This window comes from Camellia sinensis, chromosome 2, assembly GCF_055761805.1.
Source record: "Camellia sinensis isolate YWXY chromosome 2, ASM5576180v1, whole genome shotgun sequence".
In the NCBI taxonomy this organism is placed as follows: Eukaryota; Viridiplantae; Streptophyta; class Magnoliopsida; order Ericales; family Theaceae; genus Camellia; species Camellia sinensis.
In genome coordinates, this window is record NC_138962.1 from 147,848,272 (window position 1) to 147,859,084 (window position 10,813).

Consider the following 10,813-nt stretch of genomic DNA (forward strand, 5'->3'; position numbering starts at 1 on the left):
AATTGAACTATTGTATCATGAGTGTTGAATACACACATTTGGGGGTTTTATCCTTACCTATCGTACTAGTGCCGTTGTTGGGTTTAAGGATTGCTTAAGAGCTGAGTCTCTTTTATTAGGTGTACTGAATACATGCATCTAGAGGTTTTGTCCTTGGTCATCGGTGGAGGATGACATTGTTGTGTTGAATTGTGATGTATGCGTTACACTTGTGTTGGGTAAACATTATTGAATAGTTTATGTGTATGTATTACACTTGTTATTTATGCTTTGTTGTATTGAGGAATTTGTACATGATAATCGCTTATATACATTGTTTTGTGTGGGAGGAGATAGGGGATGGACCTCTAAACCGGATTTTATTTGGGAGGAGATAGGGGATGGACTCCATTGATACAGCACTAAAATGTGTATCATTTGTGAAGTATAGAAGTGTTTTTGGTTGATATTGATACAACACTAAAATGTGTATCATTTGTGAAGTATGGAAGTGTTTTTATCTGAGATTGATACAGTACTAAAATGTGTATCTATTATGAGGTATGAAATGTTTAAAATGAGTTATTATTTCGCTTATCGCTTTGGCATATCCTTAGCTACTGTGCATATAGCCGGTAGAGCAGAGTTTTAATTGTTATTGTCAGTGTATCTGAATATGTTATGGGTTGCGATGGTTACAGTTTTGAAAGGCTGAGCTGCCTCATTTGTGGATTATATACATGTTGATGATTTGTTATTTCCCTTTTATTTAAGGCATGCATGTATTGATATGAATGTATTAGGAACAAACCAAAATGCCATTTTGAGATTTTGGAAAGTGTGAAGGAAAATGGGGTATTTGTGAACATGTTTTCAAAAAAGGTCATTTTGTTGTAAGTACGGAAAATGGGGGAAGAGTAATGGGCTTGGTGAAATTGTTTTTTTTCTAAAACTGTTTTAGTCATGAAAGTTTGGAAAAATGGGTAATTAAAAGGAAAGAAGGTGAACCACTTATAGTGTTGAATGAAATGGTTGTTTTCGAGAAAAAATTCATACTTATGTATATTTTGTATAAACTGCCACATTACTATTCTAGTATGAGATTGAACATTCATGATCATAGCTATCTGTAAGTTGTTATTGTTGAGGATCATATTGAGATCTCTACTGGACTATATGTTCATCCCACGTTGTTGAATCTTTTTCAGGTGATAGCCAGGATGTGCTACAAGGTTTTGGATCTTCTTATTTGTTGGCCACGGGGCCTCTTTTGTGTTGACGGAATGTCATTTATGTAAAAAGGGTTATACCCTTCTTCTTGACTTTTTAATGATGTAAGCCCAAGGGCAATTTATTTAGTGTTCTCATGTTGTATTTACTTGCATACGAATGAGAGTAATGTTATTCACTTCTACAAGTTGAATATACGAGTTTATTTCCGCATGTTATCTCTGAAATGGAATTAAGTAAATGAAATTGGTAATACTTCGAGTAATAAAAAGCGGGGCGTTACATTACCCCACCATTTTAAAGCATATAGATAGGAGTTTGTGTTATCACAAATTAATAGTGGCATGAAACGAAAGCATTCTATGTTGGGAAATCATTCTTGGATTTTTGTTCATTTATCACAAATTAAGCTATGATTTTATTTATTTATTTTACTTTTGTAGTTATATGATTAATTTAATGAAAATTTTGTTGGAACTCCCTTTATTATAAGTTTTTACTAGCATAACATAAAATAAAAGAAATTATTAACTCAAGTCTTCTAATTATTCGAAGACCAGATGATGACTAAAGTACTCTCCTATAAAGCTAACCATTGCACTCTATTATCTTGTTAACAAAAATATATTTGATTCATTTAAAAATTTTAAAATATGATAATTTTGGAGGTGAAATTGGATGTGGTAGTAGGTGGTAGCAATGGCGGTGGTGGTGTAGGGAGTGACAGTAATGGTGCTAGAGTAATGATAGTAGTGGAGTTGAAATGGTGGTAGGGAGTGGCGACGATGATAACGGTGGTGATGGTGGTTGTGAAATCGGTGGTCTTAGTGTAAGAGGCGGTACCTGTTGTCCAATCCATTTGAATCCAATTGTAATTGAGTTTCTAGGATAAAACTCAGCCCAAGGATGAACTCATGGAAAGATCTAGTTTATGGGACCCTTTTTGCACATTTCGAGTTTTATGTGAAAGGTGCTTTATTTTGTTGATGCAGGTTCTTCACCTCACATCTTTGTAAGGGTGATTAGAACTTGGTTGGGTATGACTTATAGGATAGTATTTATGTTTTTCTGGGCCAACTATAAATTGACAAAATTAAAAATACAAAGTGTATTGTGTTAAATGGCTCAAAACTTGGGTTTTTTTTATTTTTAATAGTAATTGTCGCCCCCCCCCCCCCCCCCACGGCAAAAAAAAATGATGAGTTAAGGAGTATTAATGATTTTCATTTGAGAAGAGTTTTCCATGATTTTTTTATGCTAAATTCCTTTGTATTTCCTCGCATGATTTATGTGTGGTTGTCATTTATATAACCTGGCATAAACATTGAACTTCAAATTATTTTTTAAATGCGTAATTTTTATTTTATTTTATTTTATTTTTTTATACCCTAACTTTAATTAACTTTGCATAATCATTGAACTTCAAAGTTGAGCATATAGGATACAAATCTAGACAGGATACTACAAATCTTGATATGTAGTTTTTGTTTTGTGTTTTCTATATGGACATGTTTTTTATGCATTACATGCTTATGTTATATTTTGCTTTGTTTCTTCAAGTAAATAGTTTGCTTTATATTTTATGTTTTACATAAATTTATGCTTTTTAGTTACCAAAATGGCCAAAGGGGAGAAACAATGGATGAAACCAGGTTTTCTAGTGAAACAGAAGCTAATAGAGTATGAAAAGGAAAGAAATAAGAGAATCAAGAAGAATAATAAGAAAATGAACGCTCTACAAGTGAAGGGTATAGCAGCTTCTTTGATGGGTTGTACTTAGCCCAATCGTGTCAATGAAAAGGGAAAGAACATTAGGGTTGAGGTAGATGACAATGACTACATACCGTCAGATCATCATCATACTGATGATGATGATGAGTCCTTTGAAAGTGTTGAGGATGAGGTACTATATGCATGATATAGGTTATGTATGATATCTAATTTTTGTTATTATGTCTTGTAACTATATATTCATTATTTTTTTTTATTATGTCTCGCAATTGTTATTTTTTCATGTGCAAGATTAGAATTCTTCGTAACCAATGAAGATGTTTAATAAAACGTTATTTTTTCCCCTTTTGTTATTGTTTTATTGTATTTTCATATGTACCATGATGTGGAATCTAGGGTTCTTTATTTGGGTTTTAAAATCTATATTATATGTGTATATGATATGATAAGAATTTAAAGCCCCATGCTACTTCCCTATTTCTATTTCACGATCATTGGGGTTTGATGTAATGAAAGGGTTGTAAAATTTTTGGCAATTAGTGATTATACTTGTCACTACAAGGGCCTTTACCAATTAAAGAGTTAAAATGGAAAATTTTGGCTAAATTTGCACATTTTGTTGAAAGGTAGTAATCAAGTTAAAGTTTTGCATAAATATGCTTTGTTATGTGCCCATTTAAAATTTTTGTCAATTAGGTTTTTGCTTCATGGGCATGTGATAATTATCAGTTTTGCCTCTAATTTGCAGGTACAATTGTTTAGCTTTTGGAAAACTTGGTATGCTATTATCTATTGTTTGATTTGGCTTTGTGGCAAGTTTAGGGCAAGAAAAGCCTGTAGATTTAAGGTTCTAGAAGAAGGTATAAGAAAGGTTGTAGGTGTGTGGGGATTGAATAGGACAACATATTGTTTGGCTTTGACTTTCTTAAGATAGTTCTCTGGCAATTATTGTTGAGCTGTTTACACTTTTCTATAAACATTTAATTGAGTATAGTTTAAGACATTCAGTGAAGCTCATGATGTGTAAATTTCTTTTATGAAGCTGAGATGGTTATTTGAAGTCAAGGTTTTGAACCACATTCATGTTTTTCAAATCTTTGTAATTAATGTATGTGTGGTGTCTCCAGGGAAGATTCAAGTATCTACCGAGCCAAGTAAGAGCTTTTGGGAGGCACTGGCATTACTCCAATGTTCTAGGTACCTAACTTGTTGATAAAAGACGAATAGCTTTCCCAAAACGAGGACTCTTTCTGTGTTGAACAAAAAAGATGTAGGTTATCTTTTACCCCTCAAAAGCAAGTTTTATTCTTTTGAATTTTTTTATTGCAGTCCCTCTACTTGTCATGAAAATATAGATTGATATTTCTATTACATGTTTAAATTAATTTATTAATTTAATGTTATTTTTCATATAAAAAAATTTGTTAGGTGCTTGCAATTGATATTTTTGTTGTAACAAATGCATATTTATAATAAGGGTAAATTATACTGACACCCTTGAGGTTTTTGTTTAATATAGACCCCTCACGTTTGAAAAATTATATTTTCCCCCGTGTCAGATTAAAATAACATATTTGCCCCTTAGCCTTTATACATATAAAATAATACTGATATTTTGTTCATTTCATTTCAAGATAAATAATAATCATCTTCTTTGGTTTAATTCATACAAAAAATTAAATTTTTTTTTTTTTGTGTGTGATTTTTTTTTTACTGAATTTTTCAAAATATTTTAAGCAATTTTTTTTTTTTTTAGATACATATAATCTAGATATACTTAATAAGTATAATATTTTGTAATTTTATTTTAAATTCACCAAATACAAAAAAATAAAAAAAAAATACAAAAATTCAATAATATTGTAATATATGTGAATGACAGTGTGTGGTAATACTGTAATAAATGTGGGTGAATAAACGACAAAGAAAAATGATGGTGGAAATAAAAATGAAAAATTCTATTCATATATAAAAATTTATAAAAATAATATCATAAAAATGTTGCGATAGTGATGTTGTCATAAATATAAATCATGTTCATGGATGTTTTGTTCTAAAGTGAAAGGTCACCATTAAGCTATATCATTGTGTTTCAAATTTTTATATAAAGCCTTGACAATGAAATTATTGAACAAATACCTCAAGTAACACCATTTTCAGATTTTTTTAACAAAAATAATTTAAAACCAATACAATTAAAAAGAAAACTCGGTTAAAAAGAAAACTCAAAAGGAACCTAATTCGTGCATGCATTACTTGCATATATCCAATGATTGGTTACAAAAGTAGAATGAAAAAGATTTTAAGGTTATTACATTTCACATAAACATTGACATGTACAAATGAATGTAGCAAATAAAAAATTAATGTGAAGCACAATGCTTTCCCCAACCAATGTGCTACGTTTTGAATGAGTTAAAATTCAAAAAAATTCCAGTAAGATATATTTGATCATTGGATACCCAAGATATATTTGATCTATTTCAGTGAGCTAGATTTTAACCATTTTTGGTAGCCAAAATAATTTGAAAGATCTTATGCTTAACACTAATTTACCAAAAAGATTTACTTAGTAAGTAAAAAGGGCAGCACATTCAAACTCCTCTCCAAATGCTCTTCACTAAAGTTTATTTTTGTTGATCAAAAGGAAAAAAAAAAAAAAACTAATGCATTTTTACAAACATCTTAAATGCAATCAAAATTCAAAGAACAGTTTGAACACAATCATTTACAATCCAATTTTGAATAGTTTGGAACATTCTCTTATTCTTCAGATAATCTTAACTGCAATCAAAAAATCATTGAGAGCAGTTTGGAACAACTTAAATACAATCAAATTCAAACATCTTAAACACTAGAGAGAAAAATAGTTTAAAATCATTAACAAGTTTGGAAAAAAAACCCTTAAGTTGTAGTTTCACTAGCCCTAGTTCAAAATTCTGAGATAATCTAAGATAATCAGAAGAATGAGAGACAAAATTGGATAAAAATCAAAGTGAATAGAGTTTTCCAAGCAACAAAAAATGAAGGGTTAGTAAAAATTATAATAAATAGATCATATGGGTTTCACCCCACAAACAATGAACTTAAAAGAAGTAAAAATTCAACAAGCAAAGAAGAGTTCATAAAATGGACCATAACACAATAACGAGAGAGAGGGAGAATATATCAGCAGAAGAACACAAGAAGATGCGTAGACTTCAACTGCTTCTATATATTAACACAGAACCAGAATAAGGCTCACAAAATGGACCAACATATATACTAGATTTTAGGGGGGAGAGAGAGCTCTGACCTAAGGCTTCGATGGCAAAGTACAAGGGATTTTGCGGCAACAACAAACATAGCAAAATACTCCTGCCACCATGTAATCACCTTCGCATTCTCATATGTGTGTGTGTGTGTGTGTGTGTGTGTGAGAGAGAGAGAGAGAGAGAGAGAGAGAGGGTTTATAGCCTTGACGGTGTGTTGATTAACGGGTGTAGCCGGTTGCCTATTTTGCACCCTCAAACAATTGAATGGTTCAGATCAAATTTAAGTAATCCAAGGGTTTAGAATTAAGATGCAAAGCCCCCACGTATATTTTGCAAGAAATTGAAAAGCAACTTACCATGTTGCTATGGGTTATACACAATTTAACAATCTTACATTTTCCAACATTATTATTTATCATGCCAAACAAAAAAGGAAAAAAAAAATTCAAAATTTTTCCTTTCTCACACTTTCCACTACTTCAATCCTAAAGTTTCACACTAATCTTTCATGGTTGCTAGGCAAGCCTCCACGGTTAGAGGGAAGACAATAATTCATGGATTATCTTAACATCAATACACTTTGAAAAAAGTATGCGAAGAAAAGTCATTTTATTAAACATAAGCTTCATGTGAATTGAAAATTAAAATTAAAATCGTATAAAAGAGGGAATTCATTTTATTAAACATAAGTTCATGTCGACTACTTTTTAGCTAAAATTAAAATCATATCCTTCAATTCTTTTTAGCTTTTCACACTTTTTTGTTGGTTGGAGTCTCTTCCCTATTATCTTGTCAACTGCTTATGCTTAAACAAGGATTGTTTAGCATTTTTGGAAGTATTTCTATTGTTTGTGAACTATGTTCGCTTATATATATATATATATATTTAAAAACTAATCAAACAAATGATTTACTTGAGATGGCTATGTGATTCAACTAGAACAACAAGTACTAAAAATTACCAAAAACACTTGGAATAACTATTTGCCCTAACTTACAAATTGGGAGGTCCCAATCATAAGTTATAGTTGCTTCATGTGAATATCACTAAATATATTTTGCGATAAATCTTCGGAGAACATGTTAAGTCAATTACAAGTTTTCAACATCTAAATGCAATGAAAATATAGTTCCAAAATACATTTGTTTAAATTGCTAACGAACAAGGCATTTTTACAAACATCTTAAATGCAATCAAAATTCAAATAACATAATTAGACCTATAATTTTAATGCCAAAATTTCTCATGAAATATTTTTCAACAACTCAAGAACAAGTCATGGAAAAACAATATGGTTACAAACTACTATATTAATTAGTGTAAAAATGGATTATTTCATTAAGAATGCCAATCGAGATACATAAATAGCAAAATAGAACAAAATCCTTACCAAGCTTTGCTTTAGTACAAATTTCGAATCAGTGTGAGCCAAGAGAGACTGGAATAGAAATTCAGATAGCACTAGAGATAGAAAATAGGGTAAAAATCAGAGAGTATAGTTTTAGAAGAGAGAGGATTTCAGAAATATCCACAAAGAGTAAAAAATTAGGAAGAAGAGAGTTTTAGAGAAGGGTTTAGGGTTTCAGAAATAATCAGAGGGAGGCATACCTTGTTGATTGCTCTTCAAAAAAAAATTCCTTTGTTTTCTCAGAAACCAAACAAAGGCTTACTGGGTTAGATTAGAGTTTTAAACCGAATAGCCACTTAGAATCTGCAGTCAGTCGAACTAGAGAGAGAGAGAAGAGATCACTTGAAGGAGGGAGTAGCAGAGGGAGAGAACGGGAGAAACGAAAGAGTGAAAGTAGAGAGAGAGAATACCCTGTGGAAGAAGAAGAGAGATGGTCAACCGGTTGCTCTCCGATGTCCAATTTTTCAAAATTAAAGAATTCAATGGTTAGGATGTATTTGTGTAATCCAATGGCCAATAATGAAGGTGCATATGGTGTGCAACTCTTTAGGCAGTGAGGTGCACACTGCAACAGGAGAGGTTGGGCTATGTTTTTTTATATTTTTATTTTGGATAAATTACATTAACACCCCTAGAGATTTGGTCCAATTACTACCCACCCCTTGACGTTTTGGAAATTACATTCCCACCCCTGTGGTTAATAGTCTCATTTCACAAACCCTTTGCTTATATAAAAGGTAACAACTCCTAGTAAAAAAACAGAGGAAATTACATTAAAAAAAGTAAAGGAAATGGAAGAAAGTAAAGCAAAGCCAAAAAAGAGAGAGTGCATGAGTTCAATGTCTTCATTTTGTCTAAATAATAACAATGACAGGGGGGTTAGTGTAATTTTCCAAACGTCAGGGGGTGATATGTATTAAACCCAAACCTCAGGGGGTGTAAGTGTAATTTACCCTTTTATTTTTTATCATGACAGTTTTCCTTTTAAATATAGAAAATCACAAAGAAAACAACAAATTTGAAGGAGGTTGACTTATCCTTGATTTATTTCAGTGTGATGTTTTGGAATTTCTTATACTATATGTGAATTGTTATGTTGGAATTACAATGCTAGGATCCAACTTTTTGTTTTTACCATTGAATGGGGCAGGTTGACGAAGGTTGAAGATGAAGAGGCCAAATCAATTTCTTATATGGACATTTAATAAAATGTGTTCTTGTTGTTGATCAAAAAAATTAATACAAAATTTAAATTCTTATATGGAAAAACACGAGAATTACATTGTAAGGAGGGTTGTATTCTTCTTTAGAAAGAGGGATTTCTGTTCTTTCTTATCCCTTCCCCCTGTTTATTGATTGTAATGATTCACATTATTATTTATAAACTCTTTCATTTTCCAATAAAAAATAAAAAAATCATATTGTTGATGCTGAATGGCAATTTATTTTCTCACTTTTAACACCCTAGACAATCAGGATTACATGCCCAATCACAATAATCAACCATATCTTTCTTTTTCTTTTTTAATTTTTGTGTTGGAACATTGATTACTTATCTAGAATTTATGTATTTTCACCATGAATAATTGATGCCTTTTTGCTTCATCTACATATGTCGTTTGATCTCTGTTTTGTGTTCGTCACTGACCCAATTACTTTTCAATTTTCAGCAATTTTTCTATTTTGGTGATGGTGTCTATGGATGACAGCATGGTTTAAGGATTTTTTTAATTTTGAATTTCTATTTCTTTGTTTTGTCTCTTCCAGAGCTCAATGTAAGTATCATCAAATCTAACTCTGTATCTCGGATATTCTTTCTTGCTTTCTTTTTTTTATCATTGTCAAATTGTTTCTCCAACTATAAAATTGAACTCATGAAGTACAAAAGGAGTGAGGTTTGTCGAATTATCAAAATTCCTGACCTCATTACTCATTAACTAATTGTTTGTGCCATGATTTTCATTTTTGTTCACTGGAGGGAGAAAAGCATGATCTCTTTTGTAGGTGTAGCTTTTTTGAAATGGATTCTGCTTCAAACTCTACACTTAAATCAACTTTGGAAAATTGTGGATTTCAACTTTTGGGCATCATATATGATCTATGGCAGGCTCGCAGCACCTCATGTTCTGCACTTAAATCAACTTTGGAAAATTGTGGATTTCAACTTTTGGGCATCATATATGATCTATGGCAGGCTCGCAGCACCTCATGTTCTGCTTGGGTCACACACGTATACACTATATTGGGTACACTTATGCATGTACAATTAAAAATAGTTTATTTAAAAGAAAAAGAAATGAAAGTATGAATTGCACAAATATTGTGACATCGTTGTCGTTATAGCAAGTGTTCGTTTGCTTTTGCAGCAGTGTTTATTTTCTACTAGCATTGTTTTGCCATTTTCTCATGTTTATTTGCAAACTAAATAAATAGTATCAGAAATTCTCAAACCGAAGCAAAGGTCATGGTTGACAGCCAATATGTCAAGTAGTTCAAAGTATTGTGCAATTTTTTCTTTAGTCTGTCTTTATCTTGTTTGAACTTCATGTTCATTTTAAAATTACATTGAATTGCCCCTACTGCTTCTATTGCAGTTCATCAGTCTTGCTCAATTTTTTTGGCCTTACCATCATCCATACAAGTAAAATTTCCCCATCACCTATGAAGCACAAGCACCTCTCCATAAGTCATGTATCAGTGTCTGACATGGACACACGCCAGACACGTTACGGACATGTTGCAGACACGTTAAGACACACCGGGGACATGTTGTGAATACACTAGGGAGCATCTTTAATTAAAAAAACGTAATATTTTTAATTTTTTTTTTTTATTGAAATAGTATACCTAAGGTTGATGAATTTGATGAAATTAAATATTTGACATAAAATAAATATATAACATTAAAAAATGACCTATAATAAATATATAAAATTATACATTTTGCACATGTCCCCAGAGTGTTGTGTTCTGCATTTTAAAATTTTGCATGTCTATATTGTATCACGTGTCTATGTCCATACTTCTTAGCCCTTCACCCTTAATTTCAAATGATGAATGGGTTTTTCCACATTCTATTATTTAGAGGGAGTCTGTATAACAATTTCACTACTAAATTTTGTTGTCTTGTAATGCAATGATTTTGGCCTTTGTCCACATTTATTTGTCAAATTTTAAAAAAATTTAAGCTAGTGGTTAATGCCATCTCTA

General features: G+C 31.4%; 1 long non-coding RNA gene across 1 annotated transcript; it reads left to right on the plus strand.

Annotated features, from left to right (window-relative positions):
• Window positions 1-2,407: 2,407 nt before the first annotated feature.
• On the plus strand, window positions 2,408-5,225 carry LOC114284851 (uncharacterized). Its single transcript, XR_014361772.1, has 2 exons — window positions 2,408-3,112; window positions 3,689-5,225. It is a non-coding gene; the product is annotated as an uncharacterized LOC114284851 (long non-coding RNA).
• Window positions 5,226-10,813: the final 5,588 nt, after the last annotated feature.